The 15,898-nt window shown below is 48.4% G+C and overlaps 1 protein-coding gene across 4 annotated transcripts in view; it reads right to left on the bottom strand.

The window, feature by feature from the left end:
- Positions 1-15,898, bottom strand: part of BDKRB1 (bradykinin receptor B1) — a 57,590-nt gene that overhangs the window by 11,775 nt on the left and 29,917 nt on the right. The window lies entirely within an intron of this gene.

The following is a 15,898-nucleotide window of genomic DNA, read 5'->3' as shown; positions in this document are numbered from 1 at the left end:
GAAAGCTTGACTCATGTGGTATGCAGAGCTGAGTAAGATCAGATGCACTTTCCCCTAATCCGCCCGCCCCCCCCTCCCCCCGCCCCGCCGTTCTGAAGTCCATTTTTGATATATGTCTGCAGATGCCAAGTTTAACCATTCAGGACCTCATGTTCAGACAGAAATTTCGGGCTTTCTTTGAGAGTCAGACCTCAAGAGCCTTGGGCCAAATGCCAAATACTTTTCATCTTAGCTCCTAAAATTGAAGATGCTCTTAAATTCCCTCCCTGACGGCAGGAGAATGCCTCCACACCAGGGCTTGATTCCCGCTTCTGGGAAGTGACCCCCAAATCTCAGGCCCCAGTGCTCCCCAAACCCTACTCCTGCCTCTTGGATGCTCTGCTTGTGTCTCTTGATGTCACCATGAACCTGGAGTGTCTGGAGAAGAAAACATCCTCTTTGTCTTCAGAATCTGGCCTTTTCACCGTGTCTCCCTTTTCTGATAATGACATCTCAGTGGGGACAAACTGCACTTGTGAATTTGCTAGTGGTTTTCTCACATTGCTGGACTTCTTAAAATTGTGGAAGCAGGTTTTGCAGGTTTTTTTCAAAGGGACACTCCATGAAGCAGATGTGTATTTTCGGGAGGAAGCTGGAATCTGTCTCTGGGGAAGGACCTTTCATGTCAGGAAAGATTTGAGACTGTAAAGTCCTGAGGATGCCTGCCATCATTTTGGGGTAGATTTTGACCAGAGGAAGTTCCCCAAATCCCAGTGCTTCCTGATTAGTAATGTAAATCAGGGTCTCACCTGCCGGACCTGCCAGGCACAGAGGGCGGTTAGTTTTTCCTCCCTTTGCTATGTGTTTAGACAGGACTGTTTCTGAGAAGCATCTGGTCTCAGGAGATGTCCACCTGCTCCAGCACAGTGGTACCCACAGGAGATCATGACACCAGTCCTGCCCGGAGGTGGGGCTCGCAGGCCCGGACGTGGCTTCATCTCACGCCGAGAACGGACCGTGGGAAGTGGCCTGTGTATGGCAGGGCCACGTGGCCGGGACTGTCGGTGTCTCTCAGGCACTAGAGAGGGCTGAGTAAGTGGCCCCGTGGCCCCAAGGCCTTGGGGGCCCCACCCCACATGTGTGATGAAAAGTTTTCTAAAAAAAAAAATGGATGCTCCCACTGTCACTCGCTCGCCATGCAAAAAGGGAAGTGGATTTTCAGGGAAGAGAGGATTTCCCTCTGCCTCTGGGGCTGTGGCGTGCGGGAGCCTGAATTCTGAGGACAGGATGCGGGAACCCCACGTGTAGGAAGAGACCACGGATTGCTGGAACATGGAGAAGATGGCAGGAGGCTGACAGTGACGTGGCAGGGCCCTGGTGTGAGATGCTCTGGGTGAAAGTCCTCTGGGTACTGGGACCTTGGGGGTATAGGTGTAGGTATTCATAAAAGCAACAGAGAGAAGTCATAAATATTAGTGGATATGGCTGACATGGAGACATCTTCACAGATATCCAAGATAAGGATAGGTAACCCATCCCTGAAAGGTCATAAAATTAATGTACATCCATGTTTACTAAAAATAATTAGCCCCCCTTTCATAAACCATAGAAATCACAATCCTCTGCTGATTATATCAGAAGAATAAGAATGCTTCAGAATTCCTGTAATCTGTACTCAGATCGAGAATCATGCAGTGGATTGTGAAAGGCTTTGTTCAGACTGTACGTGAACTTAATACACATTAATTAATAAAACTGTCTTTTAATGTGCTCGGTCATGTCTGACTCTTTGTGACCCCATGGACTGTAGCCCGCCAGGCTCCTCTGTCTGTGGGATTCTCCAGGCAAGAATACTGGGGTGGGTTGCCATGACCTTCTCCAGGGGATCTTCCTGACCCGGGGACGGAATTCTCTAGCGTCTCCTGCATTGGCAGGTGGGTTCTTTACCACTACGCCACCTGGGAGTCCCCTAAAATTATTTTAACAGGTTTAAAATGATGTAACCAATTTAAAGTGATTGATTACAACAAGGGACTTCCCTGGTGGTCCAGTGACCACCTGTGGTTAAGAATCCGCCTTCCAATGTAGGGTACGCAGGTTTAATCCCTGGTAGGGAAACCAGGATCCTACATGCTACAGAGTGAGTAAACCCACGTGCTGCAGCTGAGACCTGCTGCAAACAATAAATAAATATTTTTTTAAAAAGTGATTACAACAGATACCATCTTAAGGCACAAAGAGGTGGCCTGTGGAAGACCCAGGGTTGCAGTCCACAAACAGAGGATAGCCTGACCAGCTGGGTGGTCAGATGACCTTCCCTGGGATTGTTCTTAATGCTAACACAGAGGGACTCCAGGCGGGTACGGTGGGCTCAGAAGACGCTCGAAGCAGATTCAAGGAGAGGATGAGCTGGAGTTTGAGGTTGGGGACACACAGGTCATGTCCCCACCGTGACATTCAGTGCGACTTTCCACCTCTCCAGCAAGTAAACCTTGGAATCACAGGTCTTTTCTCCTTTCTAGTCACATCCAGCAGTTTCTTCAAGGTCAAAGACTGGTATATCTCATCCAGCACATCTCTACGAATGACTAAGCATCTGGGTCTCAACAAATAATAACTATATGCTAAGCATCTGGGGTGGGGGTCCCCACTCAGTCCTTACAACATCCAGCATCTCTCTGACCGTCTCCACTGCAGATAAAGAAAGGAAAAGTGCCTCGGGGCAACTTCTGAGATGAAGCTGGGATGAAAGACAGCGATCTCATTTCTGTCCAGCTAGTGTGTTTCACCCCTGCCTGAGCGTTCCTTCCCATCTGAGTTTTAAACACTCCTGCAACGAATAAGTCTGCAGCAAAGAACCCCAAACCAATCTCCTTGCTTTCTGATTTTTCTCCTTTCAGTCTATCCTTGGGCGAGATGAATATTCCAGAAGCACTTAGATTTTGTCACTTCACCGGCCCAACTGTCTGGAATTCATAGGCTCCTGGCTGGTCCTGCTGTATCGCCTGGAGCCAGCCTCAACCTGGGTCTTGTTCCAGCTGACAGGGCTGTTCCATGAACCTAATACATCTGGACTCGCCTACCTGTGAGCATTCGCTGGAAATCAAACCCCAGTCCTCTGTCTCTTCTTCAAGTCCATACGTCATTCAAAGCCCACTGTAACCTCCGCCCCCTCTGGGAGCACAGATCTGGTTGCTCTCCCTTCTGTTCTGCAAACACGTGGGGAGCAGCTCCCTGGGGCCAGGGGCAAGCTGGGAGCCAGGGGCAGAGGGGATGGCTCAGTATTCACCCTGGGTTGTTCACGCTCACACGGACAAGGCAGGCGTGCAAGAGACACTTGCAGTCAAGTGTGGCAAGCATCATGGTAAGAGAGAGCCCAACTGTAGCACCGGGGATGGGAGGGCAGAAGGGGTGGGGTCAGAGTAAGGGGTCATGATATCAGGGGGATAAAAATAAAATCCTCCATGTAGGTTTACTGAAGCACAAAGATCCGGAAATCTACGGGGGAGACAGCTGCCCACCTGAGTGTGTCCTAGGCATTCAGGCAGCCACGGGCTCTGCCCTGGCCTGAGTTCATGGCCATTTAGAAGCTAAGGGCTCTGAGTGCCAGTCACCCTGCAGAGAAAACTCTGCTGGGACAGGGGTGCCATGGATTAGGAAAGTTTAAGAAAATTCACGGAAAACTCTCCATCCCCACGTGGGCCTTGCTCGAGGAGATTAGGTTTTCTTAACTGGGCAGTGGGCTCACCAGACCCTCCTCTTAGGGAAGCTGGGAGGATCCCGGGAGCTAACACAGCCCAGGCCTGGCACGTGCTGGCATTCAGGAAGCCTCCCAGGGCGGCGCTCGGAAGGGCCTGGCTGGAGGGGGCCGGCTATGCTCCTGTGAGTTGGAAAGCCGAAGGTGGACCGTGGCGTGTCCTGTCTCAGGCCCAGGAGGACACCAAGATTTGACAGAGGTCCTCAAGGCCACAGTGACCCACCCCCTGCTGCATTTCTGAGCATCCCTCTCACTGTCTCTGCCTGCTCCCTAGCATCCTCGTTCTGTTTTTTAAGAGGATTATTTCTTAAAGTCTTTATATGAACTTTACACAATATTGCTTCTCTCTTGTTTTGGTTTTTTGGCCAGGAGACATATGAGATCTTAGCTCTCCAACCAGGGGTGGAACCCACAGCCCCTGCATCGGAAGCCCGGAAAATTCTCTCTTCACTCTGTTTTGAATAAGCCACTTCATCAGACTTCCCTGGTGGCTCAGACGGTAAAGCGTCTGTCTACAACATGGGATTCCTGGATTCGATCCCTGGGTCGGGAAGACTCCCTGGAGAAGACAATGGCACCCCACTCCAGTACTCTTGCCTAGAAAATCCCATGGACAGAGGAGCCTGGTGTCCATGGGATCGCAAAGAGTCGGACACGACTGAGCGACTACACTTTCTTTCACTTTCTCCTACCTCAGGACCTTCTCTGGCTGGAGCACCCTTCTCATTGGGACCTGCATACTCACTCCCTCAGGTCCTTGTGGTCCTCAGACACCCACCCTTATCAGAGAGCCCCTCCCTGAAATATCCCTCCTCCGCTTGCCTGGCTTCACTGTTTGTTACAGAGGTTACCATCACCCGGATAAATCCATCTGTTTATCTTTTACTTCCTCTTTCTCTCACCAGAACATGAGCTGCGCCCAGCAAAGGGCTCATTGCTTTTAATTCAAGTCATGTTCACAACTCCTACAACAGGGCTCACGTGCTTAATAAATATTTGCTGAATGACTTCATAAACCTATTTATTGTGTTGGCCAGAAAATTCGTTAGAGTTTTCTGCAACATCTCACGGAAAAACCCAAATAAACTTCTTGGATGACACAATATTTATATACACAAGAATATCAACAGCTTGCCTCTATATCAACATATATGTCCCAAGCGCCCTGTGGGTGCCAGGCCCTTTGTGGGCATTGGAGGGACAGAGTCCTCACTGGTTCTGTGAACAGCTCTTGATCTGGCTGAGGACAAAGACAGCCAGACAGCTGGGGGCTATACTTTGTGGAATGCAAAGTGGCAATGAAGTGCCAAAGTTGTGTCTGAGTGTCAAGACTGAAAGGATTTAGTTCTGCTCAAGGCAGAGCTGGGAAAATTCATGGTGGAGGGATATTTGAGCTGGGTTTTGAGAGATGAATAGGAGTTTGGACAGCAGGCAAGCTGAGAAAAACACTATCGATGAAAGGACCCACATGCTTATCATAAACGCCCAGGTACACAGATGTATTTGTGGAAGACTCACTTGGAACTTGGAGTCAGAAAACCCAGTTCTAACCCCTACCCCTGTCCCACCCCATTTACTTATTCTTTCTGTGAGATCTCGTAGGTCTCTACACTGGGGCAGGCCCTGGGCAGGTGGCCCCTAAAGGCTCTTGGTTTGATCAGAGAAGGAAATTAAACAGTTTTAGAGGGACTTCCCTGGTAGTAGGGTAGATGGGAGTCTGTTTGCCGATGCAGGGTATGCAGGTTCGATCCCCGCTCCGGGAGGATCCCACATGCCTCAGGGCAGCTGGGCCCGTGAGCCACAACTATTGAGTCTGTGCTCTGGAGCCTTGGAACTGCACCTACCAAGACCACGTGCTGCAGCTACTGAAGCCCACGTGCCTAGGGCCCAGGCTCCGCAACGGGAGAGGCCACTGTGATGAGAGGTCTTCACACCGCACCTGGAGAGTGGTCCCTGCTCACTGCAACTAGAGAAAAGCCACCCACGACCACTAAGATCCAGCACAACCAAAACCAAATAAATAATACAGGAAAGCAGGTTTAGATCTGAGAGAGTGGGTAAGGAGGGGGAGGCTGTCCACTTGCAAGACTCCCAGAAGAGAACTGGGGGACCCAGACTGTCCTGGGCGCGCTCTGACCCTCGGTTTCTTCATCTCAGAAGGTGCCCTGACTACTTTGAGAGCTGTCCTAAAGATCGCACATGTGTGTGAAAACTGTCAATATCACATTATATAGATGTGCACAGGGTAAGATGAATGCGTGTATGTTGATATAGCGTTTCCCAGTTTTACGACTTTGCTCTGTGTAATCTTTGGGAAAGGACCAGTCAGCCTAGATGCCTAATTGGTCCACATGCACTGCAAAAAATGGGGGCATGAAGTATCGGCTTGGCCAAAATTTGGGGTTTTTTTCCATAAGATGTTCCTGAATGAACATTTTGGCCAAACCAATGCATTCCTTTTCTTTAAACGCCCTGGAGTAGGAAATGGCAACCCACTCCAGTATTCTTGCCTGGAAAATTCCATGGACAGAGTAGCCTGGTGGGCTACAGTCCTTGGGGTTGCAAAGAGTCGGACATGCCTGAGCACACATGCACGTTCATTCCTTAAAAACCAGGAGTACTCATATGATGTTTTTAATGAAGACAGGGTTGATGCTGTGTTTATCGTTAACATAGATCATTTGGTCCCCATAACTGGGGATGCTTCTCTGTGCTGCAAAACTCTGGGTACAGGCGAACTGAATGCTAAAGATAACTTTCACCTTTTCTGCAAGACTCAGGGTCACCCTTGAGAGACCAGCAGACCGAGAAAACCACCTGTGATTGTAACTGTGGTGAGCTCTGGAAAGAAACAGCTCAGGATGTAGTGTTCCACTAAACAGAGAGGGTGGGAGGGTTCAACTGAGAGAGGTCAGGGAGGCAGGGGGAAAATTGGAGAAAGAGGAGAAACCAATTGGAGAGTCGGAGGAGCTCAGTGTGGGCAGAAAGAACAGCATAAGCAAAGGTCCTGAGGCTGCAACAGCTTGATGTGCGTGAGGAACCGAAGAAGCAAAGTTGAACCGCTGGAGAGGAGGTGAACAGTGGCAGGGCCAGCCAAGACAGAGCCTGGCACAACAGCTGATAGAGTTCGGAGTTCCCCAGGACCATGGCATTGCAGGATGCAGGGGGTCCAAGGGATCAGGACTTGCGAGAGTGAAAGGAAGGAAAAAGGATTGGACAAAGGGAGACGTGAGCTACGGGGAGTCTTAAGAGAAGCCTCTGCAGACCGGTGAAAATTTCTGGATGGGATGACCCTTCAGAGCTCTCTGAGTTGGGGCAAGAGGGCTGGGCTTCCCTCCGTCTCTCAGCCATTGGATGAAGGATTCCCTGGAAGATGGCATGATCTTGGGTGAAGAAGGGCTTTAATTGAGCAGCATCTCAGCAGCTGGAGTAGCAGCTCCTTCATTCTTTAAGGAGTGTCTGGACGGCACATCCCCCAGAAACAAGAAGCCACCAAAGGGTTTTAAACATTTGGGAAGGTCACCCTAGCTCCTGTATGGCTGGGAGGGTTTAAGGCTGGAAGAGGAACCAGAGGTGAGGATGGATTTGAGATGTTGTTTGGAGGTAGAACCAGGAGAACCTGGTGGTGGATGGGGAAGAGGGAAACATCAAAGATTTTTCTAGGGGTAACTGGGTTATACCATTTATGGAGATGGAGAAGATGAAGGGAAGAATATGGTTCTTAAAAAGAGAGTCAAAAGGCTGGTTTTGGACTTAAGTTGAAAGTGAAAGTGTTAGTGGCTCAGTTGTGTCTGACTCTTTGCGACCCCATGGACTCAGCACACCAGGCTTCTCTGTCCTTCACTAGCTCCTTGAGTTTGCTCATACTCATGCCCATTGAGTTGGTGATGCCATCCATCCATCTCATCCTCTGTCACCCCCTTCTCCTTCTGCCCTCAATCTTTCCCAGCATCAGGGTCTTTTCCAATGAGTACGTAAATAATAGCATCAAAATAGCTTAAACATTGGAAGGGGAGCCCTGCAGCTATAGAAGAAAATTGGGGTCAGGACTGAGCAGAAAAGGAAGAATTTGGGCAACTAATGGGGAGGGGGTCGGGCATCAAAGGAGAGCTTCTCTTTTTCCATGATGGAACTGAAGGGTGAGGGGTCTGACTACCCTGAAGACCATTCAGTAGTCAAGATGTCAGGGGTCTCGTTGCTTTATCTTCCTCTAAGGAGAAGGAAATGGCAACCCACTCCAGTATTCTTGCCTGGAGAATTCCCAGGGATGGGGGAGCCTGGTGGGCTGCCGTCTATGGGGTCGCAGAGTCGGACACGACTGAAGTGACTTAGCAGCTTAGCAGCAAGGGGACTAGTACTTTGTGAAAGAATCTGATTCCAAAGCAAGACCCCAGGCCTTGAGTTCTGGTGGGGAAGTCTGGGTGGGCACGTCTGGCCAACGAGTCACCTCGAAGGGGTTTAAATCCCAGCCCCATCCCTGTTGAACTGGGTGAACTTGGGTCATTTCCCATACCACCTTCTGGGGCCTCAGTCTCTTTATTTTTTCTGGATTTTTAAAAACCATTAAAAAATTAAAGTATAGCTAATTTACAGTATTGTGTTAGTTTTAAGAGTACAGCAAAATGATTCAGTTTTATCATGTATATCATATATATATATGATTCAGGTATATGTAATTATTTTTAGATTCTTTTCCATTATAGGTTATTATAAGATATTGAATATAGTTCTCTGTGCTATACAGTAGGTCCTTGTTGTTTATCTATTTTATATACAGTAGTGCAGTCGCTCAGTTGTGTCTGACTCTTTGCAACCCCATGGGCAGTACCCTGCACCAGGCTCCTCCATCCATGGGATTTTTCTAGGCAAGAGTACTGGAGTGGGTTGCCATTTCCTCATCCAGAGAATCTTCCTGACCCAGGGATCGAACCCAGGACTCCGCATTGTAGACAGACGCTTTACTGTCTGAGCCACCAGGGAAGTAGAGGGATGTGTAATCCAAAGCTCCCAGTTTGTCTACCCCCTCCCCTGCCTCGGAGCCTCAGTCTCTTAATCTGTGAAGTGGGCCTCTTCTCCAAGTTTGGGGATCACAGGAGATGATGGTGACACAGTGGCCCGTGACCAGGAGCTGGTGGGAGCTGCTCTGGATTTATCACTTGCCCGTCACACGGGCCAGAGGTAGCGCGAGAACAGGAAGGCTGTGTAAGGTCCACGGTCTCCGCCAGGACCGGGGGAGGAACCGGCGGGGCTGCCCAGCTGCCCACTGAGCGGGCCGTGCAGTGACTCAGCACGCAGGGAGGTGTCCAGGGGAGCCTCAGAGCTCGTCTTGGGCCATCCTTCAGGCTTGTTGATAAACAACCTCCCACCAAGGTGGGCTTGCCACAGAGCTGCCGGGAAGCCGGGAGCCGGGCCCTGTGGCCGCTTCTTAACCTGGGCTGAGGCTCCTGGAATCGCCTGCCTTTTGAGGAAGGAGGAGAGAAATGGGGCAGTCCCGATGTGGGGTCAGCAGAGACGGGGTGTTGAGGCCTATGGCGCACATGCTCTGGGGTCTGGGCCAGCCGCCAACATGCTACAGTACCTTGGGGAGGCCTCAGTGTCTTCCCCATAAAGACATCTCTGAGATTCTGTAAGATGCTGCATCCCATTCGTTCTTTTTTTTTTTTTTTAATTAGTTGGAGGCTAATTACTTTACAATATTGTACTAGTTTTTGCCATACATTGACAAGAATCAGCCATGGATTTACATGTGTTCCCCATCTTGAACCCCCCTCCCTCTTCCCTCCCCATCCCATCCCTCTGGGTCATCCCAGTGCACCAGCCCCGAGCACTTGTCTCATGCATCCAACCTGGACTGGCGATCTGTTACACCCTTGATAATATACATGTTTCGATGCTATTCTCTCAGAACATCCCACCCTTGCCTTCTCCCATAGAGTCCAAAAGTCTGTTCTATACATCTGTGTCTCTTTTTCTGTCTTGTCTATAGGGTTATCATTACCATCTTTCTAAATTCCATATATATGCGTTAGTATACTGTATTGGTGTTTATCTTTCTGGCTTACTTCACTCTGTATAATAGGCTCCAGCTTCACCCATCTCATTAGAACTGATTCAAATGTATTCTTTTTAATGGCTGAGTAATATTTCATTGTGTATATGTACCACAGCTTTCTTATCCATTCGTCTGCCATTCGTCCTTAGGAAACTTCTAACCAGCTAGCACCACTGGCCCGCAGGAAACCTGGAGAGTATCTGCTTCTCGCCTCCGTTGCTGGGGGAAGGGCTGCGTGTGGACTGGGACCGGCATCTCTATGGTGAGCACTTGCTCAGAGCTGTGAAAACACCTGCACTGGTCTCCTACAGTGGCTGGAGTGAAGTACCACGTGCGGGGAGGCTTAAAGGAGCAGGAATTTGTTCTCTCGTGATGCAGGAGGCCAGAAGCCTACAGTCAAGGTGTCGGCAGGCTTGGTTCCTCCTGGAGGGTTGGAGGGGGAGTTTATTCTCTTCCTCTGCCCGGCTTCTGGTGGTAATCCTGGCGTCCCATCACTCCGATCTCTGCTTCCATCCCCTCCCATCTCTGCATCTCTGTGGACCCTCTTCTCTCCCCATCAGAACTCCAGCCATTGGATTTAGGGCCCATCCTCACCCAGTATGATGGTGAAAGTGTAAAGTGTTAGTCGCTCAGTCATATCCAACTCTTTTCAACCCCATGGACTGCAGCCCACCAGGCTCCTCTGTCCATGGAATTTTCCAGGCAAGAACACTGCAGTGGGTTGCCATTTCCTTCTCCAGGGGGTCTTTCTGACCAGTGATCAAACCTGGGTCTCCCACATTGCAGGCAGATTCTTTACCATCTGAGCCACCAGGGAAGGGTCTTCCACAAAGACCTTATCCCCCAGTAAGGTAATATTCTAAATTTCCAAGCGGATGTGAATTTGGGGAAGGAAGGAGACACTATTCAACTCACTAGAGCACCTTTACCTCACTTAATCTTCACAATACCCGAATCCTCATTTTATAGGCAAAACCCTCCAGAAGCTCAGAGAAGTTAATCGATTTTGTCCAAATCCTCACAGCCAAGAAGTCACAGGGCTGGTGCATGGATAAGGGCCCTGACTCCAAGTCCAGATGGATCTCTGCCATGTTGGTGCCGCCCTTTACAGTTTCCAAAGCCCCCTTCCCGGAGTCAGTAGCTCTGCTTGACCTAGGTATACTTATTGTACTATCTGCTCACTTCACAGCTGAGAACACTGAGGCTGAGGGCCAGTGTGGGGGAAATGAGCTGCGTGGTTTGTCAAGATCACCCGGTAAATAGGTGGCATGGCATGGACTCGAGGCCTAGCCTGCACGATTCTTCCCCTGCAATCCAACATTCTATTTCCATGTAGGCCTGGTAAAAGAAGCCAGGCACAAAAAGCACATGGTGTGTGATTCCAGCTCCATGAAATGTCCAGGACTGACCAGTCTAGAGACAGAGAGAAAATCAGTGGCTTCCAGAGGTGGTAGGGAGGAAGTGACTGCTAGTGGGTGTGGGGCGAGGAAGGCAATCTGGAATTAGAGGGCAATGATGGTTACACAATCCTGTGAATTCACTAAAAGCCACTGGAATGAGCAAGGCATGGAAATCTTATCTCAGTAAATATCTCATTGTGCGGTGTCAACCACCTGCCTCTGGGGAGGCGAGTCTGCAGGGAGCAAGAACTCACAAACCCCAGAAGACACAAAGTCTGTTTGTTGGGGCAGAAACAGCCCAAGCTGAGGCTCGGATGCACTTCATGCATGAAGGCACCTCGGGAGCCTCCTCTGTGACAGAATTTGCATCCACCTGCCAAGTCACAAATGCACCGAGAGCAGGCGGGCTTCTGAGCACCTTCCTGAAGAACCACGTGGCCTGAGCAGGTTATTTCCTGTTTCCACATCCTGAACCAGCAATGAGACAGGCACCTGCCGACCTGAGTGGTCATGAGGGTCAAGTTTAAAGAGAGCTCAGCGATGGATAAACCACAAGGTCCTATTGTACTACACAGGGAACTATATTTGATATCCTATAGTTAACCACAGCAGCAAAGAAAAAAGTAAATGGGAGCTCAGAAGAGGGTGAGACATTTGCATGGGGCCCCTTGAACCTCACCCCAAAACCCACAAGCAAACCATTAAACTTTCAGCCATGGCTATTGCTAAACTGTGACCTGCTTGCTCAACTCGGACCCCTACATCCTCCTGGGGTTTGGCGAGAGGTCAGGGCTGTGAGGCTCTGCAGCAGGCCCGGGGATGGAGGAACTAGGAAGTGGTGGAATGTGTTACTGGAGTCCACAGATGGAGTCTGCACCTCCAAATCATAAGCGGCTTCGTCGCTGGTGGGAGCCAGCATCACCAGCACTAGTTCCCATCAAGGCACCTGGCAGATCAGACAGTCTGAAACTCTGGGCACTGGGCCCTCATCCTCTCTGGCCAGGGCAGACTCAGGAGCTGGATCTATTGCTTGCTTCTGAGTCCACCAGAGGCCCACCTGGATTTCTCCCCAGTGCATCAGCTTTCTGGGGGCCAAGAAGGGTCAGGAGATGAGAGCCGCTCTTTCTACCTGGATGGGAACAGAGGGAGGTGGGAGGGAGGCTTTCTGACCCCGTTTCTACCTGCTCAGAGCCCTGCTCAGACCCCCGGATCCCAGACTTTCTTGAGTCAGACTCCATCCATGAACAAAATCCCTCAATGAGTGAGCTCCCTTGTACACTTGTGGGCAGCTTTCTCCAAGCTCAAGGACCTATTGGAGTCCAGGCAGGGAGGAAAGTGTAGGCGCCGAAGGGGGAATGGAATACCTGCCAGACACTTGTGTCCAGCATGGCTTAAGAGTAGGGAATGAGCCAGGGACTGGGGAGAGGGATAGAGGCAAGCCAGGGGCCAGCTAATGAAGTGTCTTGTGAGCCATGTTTTAGAAGTGGAACTTTATCCCAAGAGTGGTGGGACACTCTCTCAACATAATCAGCCATAGGTATACACATGTCCCCTCCCTCTTGAACCTTCCTCCCATCTCCCTTCCCATTCTACTCCTCTAGGTGGATACAGAGCCCCTGTTTGAGTTCCCTGAGACATCTAGCAAATTCCCATTGGCTATCTATTTTACATACTGTAATGTAAGTTTCCATGTTACTCTCTCCACACATCTCACTCTCCCCTCCCCTCTCCCCATGTCCACAAGACAGTTCTCTATGTCTGTTTCTCCATTGCTGCCCTGCAAATAAATTCTTTGGTGCCATCTTTCTAGATTCCATATATATGCATTAGTATATGATATTTATCTTTCTCTTTCTGACTTACTTCACTCTGTATAATAGGCCCTAGGTTTAAGAACTGACTCAAATGTGTTCCTTTTTATGGCTGAGTAATATTCCATTGTGTATATGTACCACAACTTCTTTATCCATTCATCTATTGATGGATGTCTAAGTCATTTCCATGTTCTAGCTACTGTAAATAGTGCTTCAGTGAACATTGGGGGACATGTGTCTTTTTCATTTTGGGTTTCCTCAGAGTATATGCCTAGGAGTGAGATTGCTGGGTCATCTGGTGGTTTTAGTCCTAGTTTTTTAAGGGATCTCCATTCCGTCTTCCATAGTGACTGTATCAATTTACTTTCTCACCAACAGTGCAAGAAGGTTCCCTTTTCTCCACACCCTCTCCAGCATTTATTGTTTGTAGACTTTTTGATGATGGCCATTCTGACTGGTGTGAGGTGATATCTCATGGTAGTTTTGATTTGCATTTCTCTAATAATGAGTGATGTTGAGCATCTTTTCATGTGTTTGTTAGCCATCTGTATGTCTTCTTTGGAGAAATGTCTGTTTAGGTCTTTTTCCCACTTTTTGATTGGGTTGCTTGTTTTTCTGGTCTTGAGTTGTATGAGCTGCTTATATATTTTGGAAATTAATTCTTTGTTAATTGTTTCACTTGCTATTATTTTCTCCCATTCTGAAGGTTGTCTTTTCACCTTGCTTACAGTTTCCTTTGCTGTGCAAAAGCTTTTAAGCTTAATCAGGTCCCACTTGTTTACTCTTGTTTTTATTTCCATTACTCTAGGAGGTGGGACATAGAGGATGCTGCTTTGATTTATGTCATAGAGTTCTAAACACTCTTCTTTACATGTATAGTCTCCCTATCATTGTCTTTGCCTTCTTAAAAGATGTCATTGGCTGCAGAGTGGAAAATAAGAATTGGGGATGGTGGTGGTTAATGTCAGAGTTGGGGAGACCAATAAGAGATGATGGTTAGACATAAAAAGAAGCAGATGGATCCAGGAAACACTTGAGGAGGGGTATCTAAAAAGGTACCAATTCACTGGGTGGAAGGAATAACAGAGATGGTTGTTCCTCTTTACCATGAGCTCCAGGTTTATAGCAGAGATGGTTGGATGCAGAGATGGAGCAGTGACATTTCTGTAAACACAGAATGCAAGCTTTGTTTAATGAATGATTGAATACATGAATAATGAAGGGGTCTCAAAATGGAGTGGGTGATGAGTTCCCCATCACTGTGAGAATGCAAGAAGTGGTTAGATAACTGTTTGATCTAGACCTTGTCAAATGGAAATCAAATGGAAGACACCTAATAGATACACATCACATGCGTAAATGAATTGCTGTCATTCTTATGATTTTTGAGAGCCCATGGACTGTAGCCCGCCAGACTCCTCTGTCCATGGAATTCTCTAGACAAGAATACTGGAGTGGAGAGCCATTCCCTTCTTCAGGGGATCTTCCTGATGCAGAGATCAAATCCGTGTCTCCTGCATTGCAGGCAGATTCTTTACCACCTGAGCCACCTGGAGAATTTCATGGAGCCTTGCGGGCTATAATCCACGAGGTTGCAAAGAGTCAGACATGACTGAGCGACTAATACTTTCACTTTTTCACTTTTACTTATGATTCTAGGACCTCATGGGGCCTCATGGGCACCTGATGGGAGCTTATTGAGTCACCAGTGTGGGATGGGAGAAAGCATTCAAACTGTTGAAATTTCTTAAATTTCTACTTGAGTATGTTTAAGAGGGTACATTTTAATACATGTTAATATGTGTACATATTGGGTAAAATAAACTGTGGAAAATTCTGAAAGAGATGGGAATACCAGACCACCTGACCTGCCTCTTGAGAAACCTCTATGCAGGTCAGGAAGCAACAGTTAGAACTGGACATGGAACAACAGACTGGTTCCAAATAGGAAAAGGAGTACGTCAAGGCTGTATATTGTCACCCTGCTTATTTAACTTACATGCAGAGTACATCATGAGAAACGCTGGGCTGGAAGAAGCACAAGCTGGAATCAAGATTGCCAGGAGAAATATCAAGAACCTCAGATATGCAGATGACACCACCCTTATGGCACAAAGTGAAGAGGAACTAAAAAGCCTCTTGATGAAAGTGAAACAGGAGAGTGAAAAAGTTGGCTTAAAGCTCAACATTCAGAAAACTAAGATCATGGCATCTGGTCCCATCACTTCATGGCAAATAGATGGGGAAACAGTGGAAACTGTCAGACTTTATTTTTTGGGCTCCAAAATCACTGCAAATGGTGATTGCAGCCATGAAATTAAAAGATGCTTACTCCTTAGAAAGAATGTTATGACCAACCCAGATAGCATATTAAACAGCAGAAACATTACTTTGCCAACAAAGGTCCTTCTAGTAAAGGCTATGGTTTTTCCAATGGTCATGTATGAATGTGAGAGTTGGACTGTGAAGAAAGCTGAGCACCGAAAAATTGATGCTTTTTAACTGTGGTGTTGGGGAAGACTCTTGAGAGTCCCTTGGACTGCAAGGAGATCCAACCAGTCCATCCTGAAGGAGATCAGTCCTGGGTGTTCATTGGAAGGACTGATGCTGAAGCTGAAACTCCAATACTTTGGCCACCTCATGCGAAGAATTGACTCATTGGCAAAGAACCTGATCCTGGGAGGGATTGGGGGCAGGAGGAGAAGGGGATGACAGAGGATGAGATGGCTGGATGGCATCACTGACTCGATGGACATGAGTTTGAGTAAACTCTGGGAGTTGGTGACGGACAGGGAGGCCTGGCATGCTGTGATTCATGGGGTCACAAAGTGTCGGACACAACTGAGTGGCTGAACTGAACTGATTGGGTAAAAATAATCAAAATTTTTTTACTTAT

This window comes from Dama dama, chromosome 13 (genome assembly GCF_033118175.1).
Source record: "Dama dama isolate Ldn47 chromosome 13, ASM3311817v1, whole genome shotgun sequence".
In the NCBI taxonomy this organism is placed as follows: Eukaryota; Metazoa; Chordata; class Mammalia; order Artiodactyla; family Cervidae; genus Dama; species Dama dama.
The sequence above is the reverse complement of the archived record's forward strand: the minus strand, read 5'-3'. Positions and strand labels throughout refer to the sequence as shown.